Source organism: Lepeophtheirus salmonis, chromosome 14 (assembly GCF_016086655.4).
Source record: "Lepeophtheirus salmonis chromosome 14, UVic_Lsal_1.4, whole genome shotgun sequence".
Classification (NCBI taxonomy): domain Eukaryota; kingdom Metazoa; phylum Arthropoda; class Copepoda; order Siphonostomatoida; family Caligidae; genus Lepeophtheirus; species Lepeophtheirus salmonis.
Window position 1 is genome coordinate 40612510 of NC_052144.2, and position 15807 is coordinate 40628316.

General features: G+C 32.0%; 1 protein-coding gene across 1 annotated transcript in view; it reads right to left on the reverse strand.

The window, feature by feature from the left end:
- Positions 1-15807, reverse strand: part of LOC121129538 (uncharacterized) — a 64608-nt gene that overhangs the window by 20778 nt on the left and 28023 nt on the right. The gene's annotated exons all lie outside the window — the stretch shown is intronic.

The window sequence follows — 15807 nt, forward strand, 5'->3', positions numbered from 1 at the left end:
ATTAATTGGAAGCCCCACTATTTAGGATTATATTGGAACACTAATAATAAATTATTAAGCTATTTTTCTATAGTCACTGTTGATTTTTATACAAGAAGTTGGGATAGAAAGAGAAAAGAAAAATAAATCAAATTCAAATTGAGAGTAGACCATGAGTCATGGTCTACTCTCAATGAATTATCACAAAATAAAGAAAAAAATCAGATCCGCTGGAGATTTACTTGTTAAAATTAATCGACCTAATTCATTTAATTTGGTTTAATGTGAAGATGGCTTTAACATCAAATTGCATGGTTTTATACTAATAAAGTTCATAGAAAAGATACGTCATCAAAAACTTTAAACTTGGTTTTTGGAATTTTTTGGAAAAAAAAATAAAAAAATTTGAAAATTAAATTTCAAGTATTACATTTGTACAAAAAACTATACTTCAAAAATTGGATTTTTTGGAAAAAAAATTTCAAATATTATATTTTTGGAAATTTTTTCAAAAATCCACAGCTATTCACAAAAAATTTCCAAAATCCATATCTTTTCCACAAAAATTAATTTTTTCTGCCGAAAATTTGATATTTGAATTTTTTTTCAGAAAATTTAATTTTAGAAATTTTAAATTTCAAATATATATTTAAAAAAAAATAAATCATATATTAAATTATCTAGTAAGAATCAACCATTCCATTTTTTGGGTGGGGGGGGGAGCTACAACCTCTCCAGCCGCTGTCCCTGCGGAAGCCCCAACAAATGTGTATGCAAGAAAAAAAGGGTTAAATTGAAATTTTCTGCAATTCTTGTTTTTGTTCAAGAATGTTTTGACGATAATTACACCACATTTGCAAGCAAAGAAGGAGATGCAAATGTGGTGTAGTTATCGTCAAAACATTTTTATCTTTATTTTTGTTATGTATTAAGCAGAAGAGTTCATAATTTTTTTATAATTTTTTTTAATGTTGGTAACTGCAGGCAACCCTATTCTAGGATTAATGAAAAAAGGGTTTTTATTCTGTTAAAATTGGGTTGTATATGCTTCCAAGAATGCAGTAACTTTTAACTTTAAAACTCTTTTTTCATTAATACTAGAATAGGTTTGCCCGGCGTTACCCGGGAAATTAAGAAAATAAATAAAAAATTATGAACTTTCTGCTTAATATATAACAAAAAAAAAAATTTGATAGAAAGTGTCTTACTCCATGTTGTTATGTATTTTTGCACTCGTTTTTAAAAAAGGAGATAGAGTAGGTTTGTCCGGCGTTGCCCGGGAGATTATGCAATTAAAATTAATTCTGAACTCCTCTCCTTTATATCAATATTTTATATAATGTATCTTTGTACACTTTTTTATAAATTAAATTATAAAGTTTAGAGAAAAAACAGCTGCATTCAAGTTGAACTACTGTCGTACTGGCTCAACTTTCATATTATTGTCAAAAATCCTTTTTCTTATTTTCTCTTTTATTTCTTCTCTAAATCTTATAATCTCTTTTTTTCTTTTTAAACTGTGCGAAGATACATAACAACATACAGCGAGAATAATTTTTAGAATTTGACGATTTTTATTTTTTGTTTTATATCAAATATTCCTTTGTTTGTCAATTTTTTCTTTTTTTTTGAAAAAATTCTATTTAAAGGCCGCCAAAACCGTTACTGAAGCCTAAAGAAGCAAGATGAATTTTAGCAAAATCCATTAATTGGTTTGAGTGTGATTCCCGGACAAATACACCCACCTACACACATATTGAAATTCGCATTTAATATGTAGACAAATTAAGCAAAATTGTTAAAGACGGCCATATTGTATAGTGTATATGAATAGTAAAAGGACTTGAAGCATACCGTCTATTAAAAAAATATACTTCCAACGTGTAGTTTTATTATAAATATGATTCAAATCACGGGGTCTTATCTCACTAACACAAATATATACCTTGTAGTTTGTCAGGGGCGTCCAGAGGATTTTTTAAAAAAAATTCAATTAATAATTAAAAAAAAAAAATTCAAAAATCCACAGCTATTCATAAAAAAATTGAATTACAAATATTAAATTGTTTGAAAAAAATTTCTAAAATCCAAGCAGTTAACAAAAATTTCAAAAATTAAATTTCAAATATGAAATTTTCTTCTAAAAAACTAAAAAATATTTAATTTGGGGAAGGCTACAGCCTATCCCCTGTGGACGCCCCTCTTTGTTGTCAGCTGTTGATGCGTCTCCTTCTTTTCCCCTGATCATTATTCTGAATTTTGATTGGTTGTTGATATAAAATTTGTTCTTATTAAGCTGTGAACAATTATTTCGTAAAAATGCCATATTTGGGAATAATTGCCTCACTAATAACGGATTTTGTGTCTCTTGTTTTGTTTCTTTTAGGAGGAAAAGTTGCGTGATACAATAAAAGAAACAATGTGTGAAAAAATAAAAATCATTTTTTAACGATGAACGGGGGAAAAGTGAACGGTGTTCAAAAGAAAAAGAAAAATAATTTCCCTTGATAATGGGTATAACTATGTTAAGATTTAAATATCTTTATTTTAACTTGGCAAAAATGATCATTCCTTTATACAAAAATAAAAAGGAAAAAAAGAATACAAGGTACTATGATGAATAATTAATATCATCCAAACAAGTCGAACTCCTACACTACTCCCCTAGACGACAGAGTGAGTAAAGTGATCGTCTGGTTGGTAATACACAATAAAAGGCATCATACAAACATTGATAAATAAACAAATAGATCATTTTACAGTTGTAGATCTTGTGCATCTTATAGTTGGAGACGCTGGAAGGATACTTGGAACTCCAAATGCAGGTCGAAGTCTATCCATCGAGACATTGTCAGTTCTTGATCCAAAGTCCAATGCATAGTAATGATCGTGCGTCTCAATCACCTTAAACGGGCCCAAGAAAGTTGGAGAAAGATACTCTTTTATGGGCTTATTTTAACAAAAACGAATTCGTTTTTTTAATTGTTTGTTAATGGGTCCTTTATTAAAGTGTCTCGGAGGAACGTGTGTTATTTTCTCCATTGTTTTAAAGAAACTTTCGACGTCGAGGTGGCCAAAAGTAATGGTGGGCGTGTTAAAGAAATTAAAGGCCTTGGATCCTGAGCGGCTTGCAAGTAATTGAAAAGGTGAATATTTAGAAACCAAGTCTATTGGTACTGAGTTCCTCAATCCCCATATAACTACAGGTAGTGCATTGATCCAATCTTCTATTTGTTCCAGCATTTGTGCTACTAGCCCGGTCTTAAATGATCTGTGGAAACATTCTATGAGTTCGTTGGGCTCTGGATGATACGAAGTTGTGTTCTTGCTTGCATTCCCAAGGGTCCTGCAAACACCCATCCATAATGAACTTGTGAACTGGGTTCCTCGGTCAGACACAATAGTTTCTGAAACTCCAAACCTCGAAATCCAACCACTCAAAAAATTATTGACTATTGTCTTGGAGGTTATATCTAAAATAGGTATTACTTCTGTGTGTACAGAATGTACGATTCTTTGACGCAATTCTGGAGATGATGCAGCCACACGGAATGCGTCAGCATTCCCAAAACCAGCAAGTATAAAAAAATGGCAACTAGCTCCTGAACAGGTAGTTGCGTTCATTCCAAATTTAGAATGATAATAGCAGATACCTTTTTTCGCCTTAGATTTAGTAAATTTGGACGTGTTATGAAGAGGTTTTTTGAAAACATGATTGATAGGAGGCGAAGCGGTCGAGTCTTCAACAGTGAAAATATGTGAATTGCTGAGTTCTTTGGCTGCAACACACATTTGCTTCAAATCTTCAATTGAATGGGACTGTACTCTCAAGTATCCTTGCTGGTCTTTAGGCACAATTCTGATGAGGGCCTCCCGTAGTAAATGATGATGCAAATCATAGATGTATTCCTCGTCAAGGAGACGCTCAACTTCATCTATAACTTCCCATGAGAAAATCCCAATGAATCACACCGCATATCTGAATTTTTTTAAATTCTATCGGAAGGTGAGAGACCATATTTCTGTACAATTGCATTTGTTGCACAATCATACATGAGTACTTCTTTTTTAGTAGGAATAGACCTAAACACTTCACCAGGTAATGCCGAAGCCATTAAACAATATTTGGTCTGATCTTCATTGATCTTCCTCATCAAACAAATCCAGCTCAATTCTTCGAAACCAATTTTCTGGATCCATCGCCGAGAATTTTGGAAGACGTAGTTCTGCTACGGCAAGAGTTAAATTGCTGACCTCTTCCGCTACGTACTTTTGTTCGATCTGAGGGACATTGTCCGCATGTTCTTAACCATCAGAATGAGATTTTTTAGGAGCCATGATATCACATCGAGTTCATCAATGTTAAGATTTAAATATCTTTATTTTGACGAGGTAAAAATGATCATTCCTTTATACGAAAAGAAAAAAGAATACAAGGTACTATGATGAATAATTAATATCATCTAAACAAGTCGAACTCCTACAACTATCATTATCTTTGAGGGTGCCTAAAAAAATATATATATGGGTCTAATTTTGTCTGTACAATTATCAATTACTAGGTAAATATCTCACAGCACACCATTTGCAAATGGAATGATTGTGCATGAAATAGGTATATACTTAAATAATATTTAAATTTTATTTAAGACCTGCTCATGAATGTAGTGAAAAATAAAACACGTTCATGGGGATATTTGGTAATATGTAAGGTAGTAACTTTTTGGTGCCCTTAAAGGATTGGTATCAGATTATGTATTACCAGGGCAGTTATGTTAGGAACAAGTAGGATGTAATAAATAATGTCTCAAAATCTATAAATCATGTCATAGATTATTTTTGGCTCCTTTACTTCCGATCTTATTAAAAGGCTGATTATCTTTTAAAACAAGGGATCCCAAATCTATTAACACCTTGAGGATGCAACAAAGTTTCCTCCTAGAAATTATAATCTTTAGTATTTACAGAAGTGCTTTATTATCAGGAAAATAAATAACATTTCCTTCTAAAAAATAATTTGTTCAATGTTCAGGTGTTTGATATTTAATGATGAAAATCCGGTGTATTTTTTAGCTGGCGATTTTTTTAGGAATTTGTAATGTGAGGAATGAATTTTCCTTTCCTTAGCAGTTGTCATTATTATTTAGTTCCTTAGGAGTGAACATCCTTTTCTAAATACATTTAATTATATTCAAAATCTGCTTGAACATTCTTGTGTGTTCATAAAAGACGGAGGTGGTATGTTTGTCGCCAAAAATATCGATTAAATCAGGGGAAATATCAATACAGCAGTTGTAACATGGAGCACAAAACTGTTTTGAACCAGTCGCAGAAGGCTGGAATATAAAAAAAGAAACTCCAATAGGAGAAGAATCGTGTTGGAGAGTAAGCTTAATGATTTGTTCTGGAGTTATATAATTGTAAGTCCTTGTTGGACTCAGCGTAGAATTTGTCATCGACATAGGAGTAGTTCTAGCAAATATGCTTGTTATAACCCTTTTGAGCTTCCTCTCTAGTCACAGCTGATTGTAGGTGATCTAATGAAAAGCTATGATTATTATTCTTTGAAGAATCCTAAACATTCTTCAAATTGTCGGGGTTACCATGTTGATTTTCGGTTTCTTTTTTAAGATGCCCATTCTACACTGGATTTTCATCATTGGTGATATTTCTTCTGTACAACAATATACTGATCTTTAAGGACCCAATAAAAAATGAACTTAAATATGTTGCAGATTTAGAAATGATTTATGGATTATAAATCATTATGAGGAAGAAAATACGTCCATCGATAGAGACGAAAATCATTCGGTCTACGATTTGAAACCGATACTTTTCAGTCTTGGGTCTGGAATTGCAGTCTGCACCGAAATATAGGTCAATCAGGTGAAGAAAAAATCACTTAAGACCGAATAGAGAAAAAAATACCGTCTTGGGCCGAGTCTAAACACTATTTACTGTATATTACATTTAGACAAAATCAATTATTCATTCATTTCAAGTGAATGCAGAATGTTATCGTATTTAAAGCCCTACGATAACATTATCGTTTGTTGTAGAACTGCGGTCCTTCTGAGTCATAATTAGTGTGTTTGTGTACAAGACGTCCCTACTAGTAATAGGATAATTCCCAAAAAAATCCCAATGCCCATCCCGATGCGATTTTAGTAAAAATTCCTGATGCCGATTCTTTAATATTTTAAATAATAGTTAAAGAAATACCATTTCACTATCAGGGGCATTCACAGGTCTGTGGGGTTTTTTTTTTGGAGGGGGAGGGGAAAGGGTCTTGGTTTTCGGAATTTTTGAAAAAAATTTGAAGAGTTAAAAAATTTCATTTCAAATATACAATTTGATATTCAAATTTTTTGAAAAATCCAAAACTATTCGCAAAAAAATTTGAAAAATTTAATTTCCAATATATAATTTTATGAAGAAAAAATACTGAAATATTAAATTTTTTGGAGAAAAATTTGAACAAAAGCAAAGATTTGAGCAAAAATTACTTAATTTTGGGGAGAGCTATTTTTTTTTATATACATATATATATAACTAAGAAAAGTAAATAATAGTTATATACCACCTACAAATAAGAATTGGAATCGCAAATTCAATATAATTTTCCCAATGCTGATTCTGACTCCAGAAAAAAACACCAAATTCTCTGATTCTGATTAATCCTCCCATCTCTAGTACCTACAATCTTCATTTCTACTCTCTCGTATGCATGCGTAAAAGCAAAAATAACTTCTCCATTGAAAATTGCTTTATACGTCTTTATAAACAACATAATAGCAATAAAGTAATTGAAAAGCCATTGGAACTCCACCCATTGACACTTGATCAGCTTCCCCAGATAATAATACAAATACACTATTAGCTAAGTACGTCCTGAAGCAACCAATAACTATCATTACGTATTTGATATATTTTTCAGATACTCCTTCCTCAGTATTTTTATTTCATATTCTGCTATCTCATTGAAGACTTCCCTATGTGCACAGCATCTTGTGTTGAGCAAATTGATCCTACAAGTTTAAAGCTTGCATAACATCTATGAAACAAATAAATGACAATGTTACCTGAATATTTGTTATTTTATGGGCCTTTTGAAAGATGATAACCATTATTTAGCTTTTTGGACTTGGCAACCTGAGGAGTGAACTTTTCTACTCCTTAAAAATATTATTTATATATGAGTTGTGTCCAAAGCTAAGGTCACTTTTCAAATTTCGGGGTCAAGGTATATTTGATATGCTATATTTTTATGAAATACGTATAGTTTACTTGTGAGAGGCATAATGTTTAGAAGTATTTTGCGTGTTCGGGGATTTTTGCTATACGTCCTGGACGATTCTGCTTTGTTTTCGAATTCATAACCATATACCCATGATTCGTCAACAGATATGACCCTTTTGAGCAAATCAGGATCATCCTTGACGTCTGTCAACAGCTCACCCCATGACTCTTTTTGTCAAAATTAAATAATTTTGGAACATATTTTTCTGACCCTTGTATCATACCGAAAGTATTTGAAAAATTTCATGGCACGAGCCAACCAACATGTCAATTTCCTCAGCACCTTCTCTGATGGTTATTCGACTATTTGCAAAAACAATTTTCTTCACTGCTTCAACGTGCTTGGGCGTCCAGAGCAAGTATCGTCATTGGGATCTTTCCAGCCACCTTGGAAGAGTTTGTATAACTTATAAACATTTCTTTACTCAGAACAGTTTCCCCGTATGTCACTGTCAACTTTTCAAATGTTTTGGAGCACTTAATTTCATTTTTTAGACAATATTTCAAGCAAATTCTTTTAATGTATGTTATTTAATAGCAAAAAATCACGGAATACACAGAATACTTCCAAACATGATGCCTCTTACAAACAAAATAAACATATTATATAGCTTTAACACTAAATATTTGTTCTTTCAGAATGTAGTAACATAAAACAATAAAAAAAATCTAGCATACCAAATCTATGTTGGCTGCAAAATTTGAAAAGGTACCTGACTGTTTGAACAATCCTTGTATACAAAACCGGATCGAACATTTGCGTGTACTAATTAAAGATGGAGGTTAACTCTGAAGATCTGTAAGTCCTTGATGGACTCAGAGTAGAATTGAGGATCGACATCGAAGTAATTCATGTCTATATCCCGGTTTATTTCCTTTCCCTCCTCCTATCACAGCTACTCAAAACTGATCTAATTAAACATAATGAAATCTAAAATAATATTCAAATTGTCAGGCTAACTATGCTGATTTATGTTTTTTTGTTTTGCATACCCAAAATGACACCAATGAGTATCATTGAACAGTGAGGATAAGTGTCATAAAGGTTAGTTTGCCTTTACAAAAAGATTGGATGATGATGATAAATTATTTTACAATTTATTACAAGGAAAACTAATAAAAGTAAGTATAATTTCTTTAAAACATATTTTTATGCAATGCCTAATACGTAAATTAGAAAGATAAAAATCTCAAATTTTGAGGTTTTACCATTTAGGGCAGTTTTCAATAAATATTCTATAATTTAGGAACGGACTAATAGACAATTTATTTCTAAAAACTTTGCATATTATAATCTTCAAACCTCGACAATTCCCAATTTACAAAAATTAGGCTCAGTGATATAAATGTGCCTTGTTTGGGGGAGTGGAAATGCCATGATAAATTAAATTTTAAAAAGCACGAAAATAACTAATGTGTTATTTGCTCTCTCCCAAACAAGAAACATTTTACATTAGAGAACGGGTATGTCAGCTTCAGATTGTCATATAAAAATTGATCTTCCGATGGCGTAAGCCCTCAAATTTCTTACTCCCACCTTAAACAAATTGTCCTTTATATTAAAAGCAATAATAAAAATTGTATTTTATAAATAAAAAAAATGACAACGAGGATCCTGCCGTAGAGGAGGATGGTTTGAATTTTCTTTTCTTTCTTCTTAAATAAAAAAATATTTCATCTTTGTAACAAAATAAGGTGAAACTAATAAGGAAGTGGCGTCAAGATGCACTAATGATTGAGCAAAGATATCAGCTGACAAAAGGGGTGTACTACGATGTCCCACTTGTTTGTTCTTCTAACATTAATAATTTTCAATTCCAACACGATAAATGATATTCAACCCCGATGGTTAAATAAAAAGTTAATTAAATCAAATTATTTTCCTTTTGCTGACTATAAGGTAGTATTAGAGTATTCTCACTCACGTCATCAATTCCACAATAAATGAAGGAAACGTCATCTTGATTGCTCTTATTTGATATTTTTTACTACAAAAAATGAACAAATTTATAATTAATCTTGATGAAACTTCATCAAATGGATTTAAAAATGAAAAAAACCCTTAAAACCTGCTTCAATATAACTTAATGTCAATAACAATCAGTGATATTTGAACTAAAATAATGTAATATGTACTAAAAATCCCTGGGAAATGACTAGATTTGTACAATTAATTTTTTTTTCTAGAATAGGAACAAGAGAAGTAGAATAACAAGATAAAAATATCATATTCTTCCATTGTAATAGTTGATTTATTGTCTACAATATATAAATAAGATTGTAAAACAATGTAATAAGATATTTTTAATACATATGAGGGTCTGATATTATATAATAAAACATTAGAGAGATATATTTTTGATTTACAGTAAGGCTTAAGTCCTTTTATTTGTTGGTCACATTTTAACATAAAATAGTTCAATATTTTCCTTAATGTTCATGTAAAAAGGGGTTTTATTGTTATAAAACTCGATTGTTTAGGCACCAAAGTTGCAAAAAATTAACAATGCCAACTTCATATAAAAACACTTACCAGGGTCTTGCAGATAAATTAGGACTAAATTTAACTCCTTCTATATCAATAAGGGTTGCTAGTAGAGAAAAGTGTAATGACTCAACTAATTTCTTTATTTTATTGGCAATAATGTTACTCAATGTGATCTCCATTTTTGGCAATCCTTCACTCGATTCTTGGCCTGAAGGTCTTGCACGCATTAACAACTTTTGCAGGATCAATAGCCACCCTGTGCTTGGTAATAGAAGCCTTCGGGGCCTCAATGGTATTTTGGTTAGTAGTATAAACCTGTTTCTCTAACTACACCTCCAAGGGGTTCATATCAGAGGAGTTGGGGCCAGGTTTTCGGGCTCCAAAGATGGATTTTATTGTTTATTGCTGTCTCGGCTGTGTGTGCAGGAGCAGAGTCTTGCTGAAAAACAAACAGTATTCCATTAGCCTCCTTGGCCACCCAGGGCATAACAATAGTCTTCAAAACATCACAGTATCTATTGACACGATCCGTTCCTTCCAGTTAAAGAATAACGGGGTCATCACAGACCGGTTGCTCTCCAGGACGACGCCCAAAGTCATAATGGATGCCGGATACTTGGTCTTGAAGATATGAGGAACGGGGGACTTCTCGTGGGATAGCCACCTGTAATTTTGTTTGTTGTACGTCCGGTCCACGGTCCAGTTTTTCCTTCATTATAGCAAGAGGGTTGTTCTGCGCGTCTGCGAGTTCGATAATTCTTGATCTTCTACGCTACTCCACCGTTACTTATTGTCTTATCCCATTCAAAACGGACTCAATCAAAAGATAATTAAAATGATATATACAGGCTCTCTTTATTCATGTGGATGCAGTTTAAGTCAGTCCCAATTTATCTACAAGGCCCTATATGCATCCTTATACAGAGAGATGAAATAATACCGTGACATATGATTTTAATTTGTTCCTTTCGATGCTTAAAAGTCAAAGCAATTTACCTCATAAGAAGTAACTAAACTCTCACGTCCACTCTCCAACTTTAGACCAGTTCGTATGTATCTTAATATAAACTCATATGTTGGGCACTTGTATCTCAAGACATTACTCTATTTCTGTTTATAGGCTTTGTCATGGGTGACGTTCATTGCATAAGACAAACAATTTTAATCAACTATAGCCTTACTTTACCTAACTGCTAATTGAAATCCCTTTGCCGTTACTATTTACTTATTTCTCTTTGCATGAGACGAAATCTGACAAAAGGAGACTTGAGGGACACGAGACGAAATGTGAGGAAACGAAACTAGACGAAATCTTTAACACGTCGCTCGCAAGCTACCAGTAGCTCGCACCCTACTTTCCAAGTAACTCACCAAAGGACATTGGCAAGATAATACTTTATACCTTTTAGATATAAAGTACTTTGAATAAAAATATTTGTAGCTATATTTAAAAGAGAAAGTTCATAAATAGAGCACCTCACATTTTGAACGTAGTCTGACGACATTTTTACTTTTTTCTTTTAGACATACTTTTATTTTATTTTATAAAATATATCATTTATATGTACATATTTTGAGACTCGTAAATCCATATTTTTTAAAATATCATTGCCATATATGAGGGAGGCATTATTAATAATTTTCTTGTTAGGAAAACAATTAAAAGAGTCTCTTTTGTAAAAAAAAATTATTATGACATACCTTTTCGCATGTTAATATTTAATATTTAGGTAAAAGTCCAAGAATGTTTGTGCAATTTTCAATATTCATTTCAATAGAAAGAGTTGTTCAAATTCAGAAAAATGTTAATTCTTCGGCCTTAACCGGCTAAGATGACGACAAGTGTCGAAACTAACAAGTGGATTAAAACATACCATTTTCACCAAGAGTGGGAGACAGATTTTTTTTTACCAACGTTAGCGACAAGTATATGTGTCTGATCTGTGGAGCCAGTGTATCAGACGGTAAAAGGTGTAATGTGGAGTGCCATTTACCCAAAAACTGCGTCAGCTTTTCAAGGGACTTTCCTGCGGTTAGAAATCTAATAAAAGACAATATAGTAGAGCTTAAGACAGCGATTTAACGGTAACAGTCTCTGTTTACGAAATGGGCGAAGAAAGCCAATTCAGCAACAAAGGCTTCGTTTAAAGTGGTGCACATTTTAATGAAGTGAAAAAAGCCGTTACCCCATAGTGGAATCGTAAAGCTGAATCGCTGTTCAGGGATCTCTAGAATAATAAGGACGAAAGTTTGTCTGCTATAGCTGATGTACAGCTTAGTCACAATACCATGGCAAGGAGAGTATCTGCGCTGTCTATTTATGCGGTAGAACAGCGGGAAACGTACATGAATAGATGCAAATAGTTCTCTATTAAAATGTGATGAGTCTGTGGACCGCAGTGGTACAACCCACCTGTTTGTTTTCATTTGGATGACTTTTGAAGACTTTTCAACTAAAGAGGAGTTTTTGACTTTACTCTCACTGAAAACTGTAACCATGAGAGTTGATATTTATAATGGCTTTAAAAGATTACTTTGTGGAAAAGAGGATCCCTTCTTAAAAGCTGGTCTCTATAACAACTGAAGGAGCACCTGCAATGACAGGTCGTCACTCCGGATTTATTGTGCACTGCAAATTCCGAATTTTCATTGCATCATTCAGCAACAGGCTATATGCACAATTTTTTGGGGAGATTTGACCATGTCATGACGCCTGTTATCAGGATCGTCAATTCCATTCGAGCAAAGCCAAAGCAACACCGGAGCTTCAAGCTGTTTCTGGAGGAATGCTCTGCAGAGTATGGGGATCTCCTCCTTCACACCGAGATCAAACGGCTAAGTCAGGGAACAATACTACAGCACTTTCTTTCCTTGCTGGGTTAAATCAAGGCATTCATGGAAACGAGGGACGAGGACACCAACCTATTATCTGATGCAGAGTGACTACTTGATCTTGCTTTCCTGGCCGATGTCAGTTAGAAAATCATGCTCCTGAGCCTACAGCAACAAAGCGAAGGTAAAAAAAAATATTTGAAATGATCGGTGCTGTAAAGGCATTCACAGCAAAACTGTCATTGTACATTCAGTAAGTGAAAAACAAAAGATATCAGAACATCCCCTCTGTTTCTAAGATACTGGACCGTCACACAGGGGCAGCCAGCTTTTTAAAGGTGTCCAGGTATTGTGATATCTTATCAAGAGTTGGAAAGGTTTTTTTCGGAGAGATTCAGTGACTCTAAGAAACTTGAGCCATGTGTGACATTTATATCCAGCCCTCTCATGGATGTGGACGTAAGGGATATTTCAGGACAGATGGCTGAAATTTACTGTGTTGATAAATGGAAATTGAGGTTATATACTTTGAATGTGCAATTGAAGTCTCTGCAGCATTCACAGCATTTTTGGAGCTTGGTAGAGCTACACAACTATGAAAGTATTCACCAAGCAGCACAGAAAATGTCTGCTTTGTTTGGGTCTACATACATCTGTAAGTCATATTTTTCTGACATGAATATCCTCAAAATCAAAGCTCAGAACCAGGCGTACAGATGGATATTTCAATGACTCTATAAGAGTTAACTAAAGTGGAGGATACACTGAAGCATACACCTCTCTGGTTGACTCCTTGAACTGTCAATCATCTCACTTGCTAAAAAGCATAAGTCAAATACACACACACCCATCTTTATTGAACTAAAATAAGCTATTTTTTTTTATTGAAAATGCAATTATTTTCTATATGTGGATTTCAACATTAGGAATATACTGATTAGAATATATTGATTATTTAAAAGGTGGTGTTGTCTAAATTTTTTGATTCTTGAAATATAAATTGTAATAGTAAGAGATTCATTATAGCATTTCATTTTCAGATCTCTTGGTGCATGTAAATAATTTTGGGAAGCGTGAGCAATAACATGGACATGCATAAGATTTATAAGTGAAAAACTAACAATGTAGATGTATTTGTAGTAATAATAATAACAATTCAAATAATATTTTTGTTATATTTTGATACAGAATCTGAGAAATTTTGAATGCTCAGGAAAAGAAATCATATTCATTTTGTTTGAAATCAGCGATGAAAATAAATTTTACAAAACATAAGCAGCTATTGGCTATATTTATTTTGTAAAATTTCTCCTAGATAAAAAAACATTGGTGACCCCTGTATTACATTTAATCCATCTGACCTAGGAATCTTATTTGAAGTCCATATACATGATGTATATTTCCTTATCTAGAAACAACCTGGGTGCAAAACAACATTGAGCTCATTGGGTTACGTGACGTTCTGATTTTATGAGTACATTAGCTCTTTTTATTTTTTAATAGGAGTTGAACTAAACACCTGCAAGATTTTATGCTTTTTTACAAACGAGCGTTTCATATATTATACAACTCTTAACATATACTCAAAATGTATTCGAATTATGATATGCATCAGAGAACAATTTTATACTCCTTGTTTTCTTAATACTCTATCGATATTTAATATACATCAAGGAGCACTATATACAGTGCACCCTGAAAACATGCTCGATGCTACATACAAAACCGTTGCAAGACTTTATTAATATCAAGGTTAACATAACACTCTTCCACCTGATGTGGGACTTCCACAACGCTTTTTAATAGTTAGTCAAAGAATATAACTGTTAACAAGAGCAGTATATATCAACTTCCTTGACTGCTACTGTTAGAGTACTGCTGTTATACTCTATGACTTCAAAATCTGTCTGTCTTACCCATCAGTTGGTATGGTATATCAAATTTTAAAATTCTAGCAGGTCCGATTATATGACGGCATAACCTTGTATTTCTATTAACATTGATTAATTTGACTATTTTGTAATTTCATAGATAAAAAATATGTTTATACTATACATCAGGGAATATTATATAGGGTGGCCCTATATAGAATTTCTTTTATTAAAAATGCCTTATTTTGATTCAAGCAGAGAAAATTTGCATTATTAATATAGATTGTACAAATAAAAGAAGAAATGAGTCATATGGGCAAAGGAAAAATAGTCTCTTTATTCCAGATTTTCTAGAGTTCCATAAGATAATGGATTATCTATATAAAATTATTATCCAGGCAAAAAAAAAAAAATGTATGTATTTGATTATATGTACATATTTGCATATATTCATTACGTTTAATATAATATCCTACTGCATTATTTATCCCCTATCCTTTCTAATTATTCTATAATGGCAATACAAGTATATGAACTATACAATATGCCTATTAGACCGTTCCCTTTTTTGGTTCATATTTTATTTCCCCACAATATAGTTTTTCTGCTGAAGACAATTAAAAAAACTTTCTTATCCAAAGTTTAAAGCCTCTTAAATCAATTTTGGGGTAGTAAAGATATTTTGGGGTCAAAATTGGCCATAAAAGAAGAATCAAGCCTCTTTTATCATTTTAAATATAATGATTTTATAAATAAAATTGTTCTGTTTTATATTTTTGTATTTGGTACATCATTAAAATATAGTATTCACCTAGTTTTTTATAATTTAAAAGGACTGTAGCCCCGAATTAAGGCATTTTTGCTTTTTAATACATTTTTAAGCGAAAATAGAACTATTTTTTTTGCCACAAAATTTAATATTAAAAAAAATTTCAATAAATTTTTTGAATTTTTTATAAATAGCTATGAATTATTAAATTTTTTTCCTGAAAAACCTTTTTTAGAATAGCTGTGGATTTTTGTAATTTAAAAAAATTTAATATTTCAAATTTTTTTTTCCTAAATATTTAATTTTCTGTGAACAACTGGGGTTTTTTTTTTCTAATAACTAAATTTTTTGTGAATAGCAATGAATTTTGAAAAAATTTCCCAAAAAATTTAATTTTCTTAGAATAACTGTGGATTTTTGTAGTTTAAAATGAATTAAATTTTGTATTTTTTTATTTTAAATTTGAAATTAAATTTTGAATTTTTTCTTTTGAATTTGAAATTCAATTTTAAAATTTTTTTTCCCTAAATATTTAATTTTTGTCAACTGTGGTTTTGGATTTTTTTTCC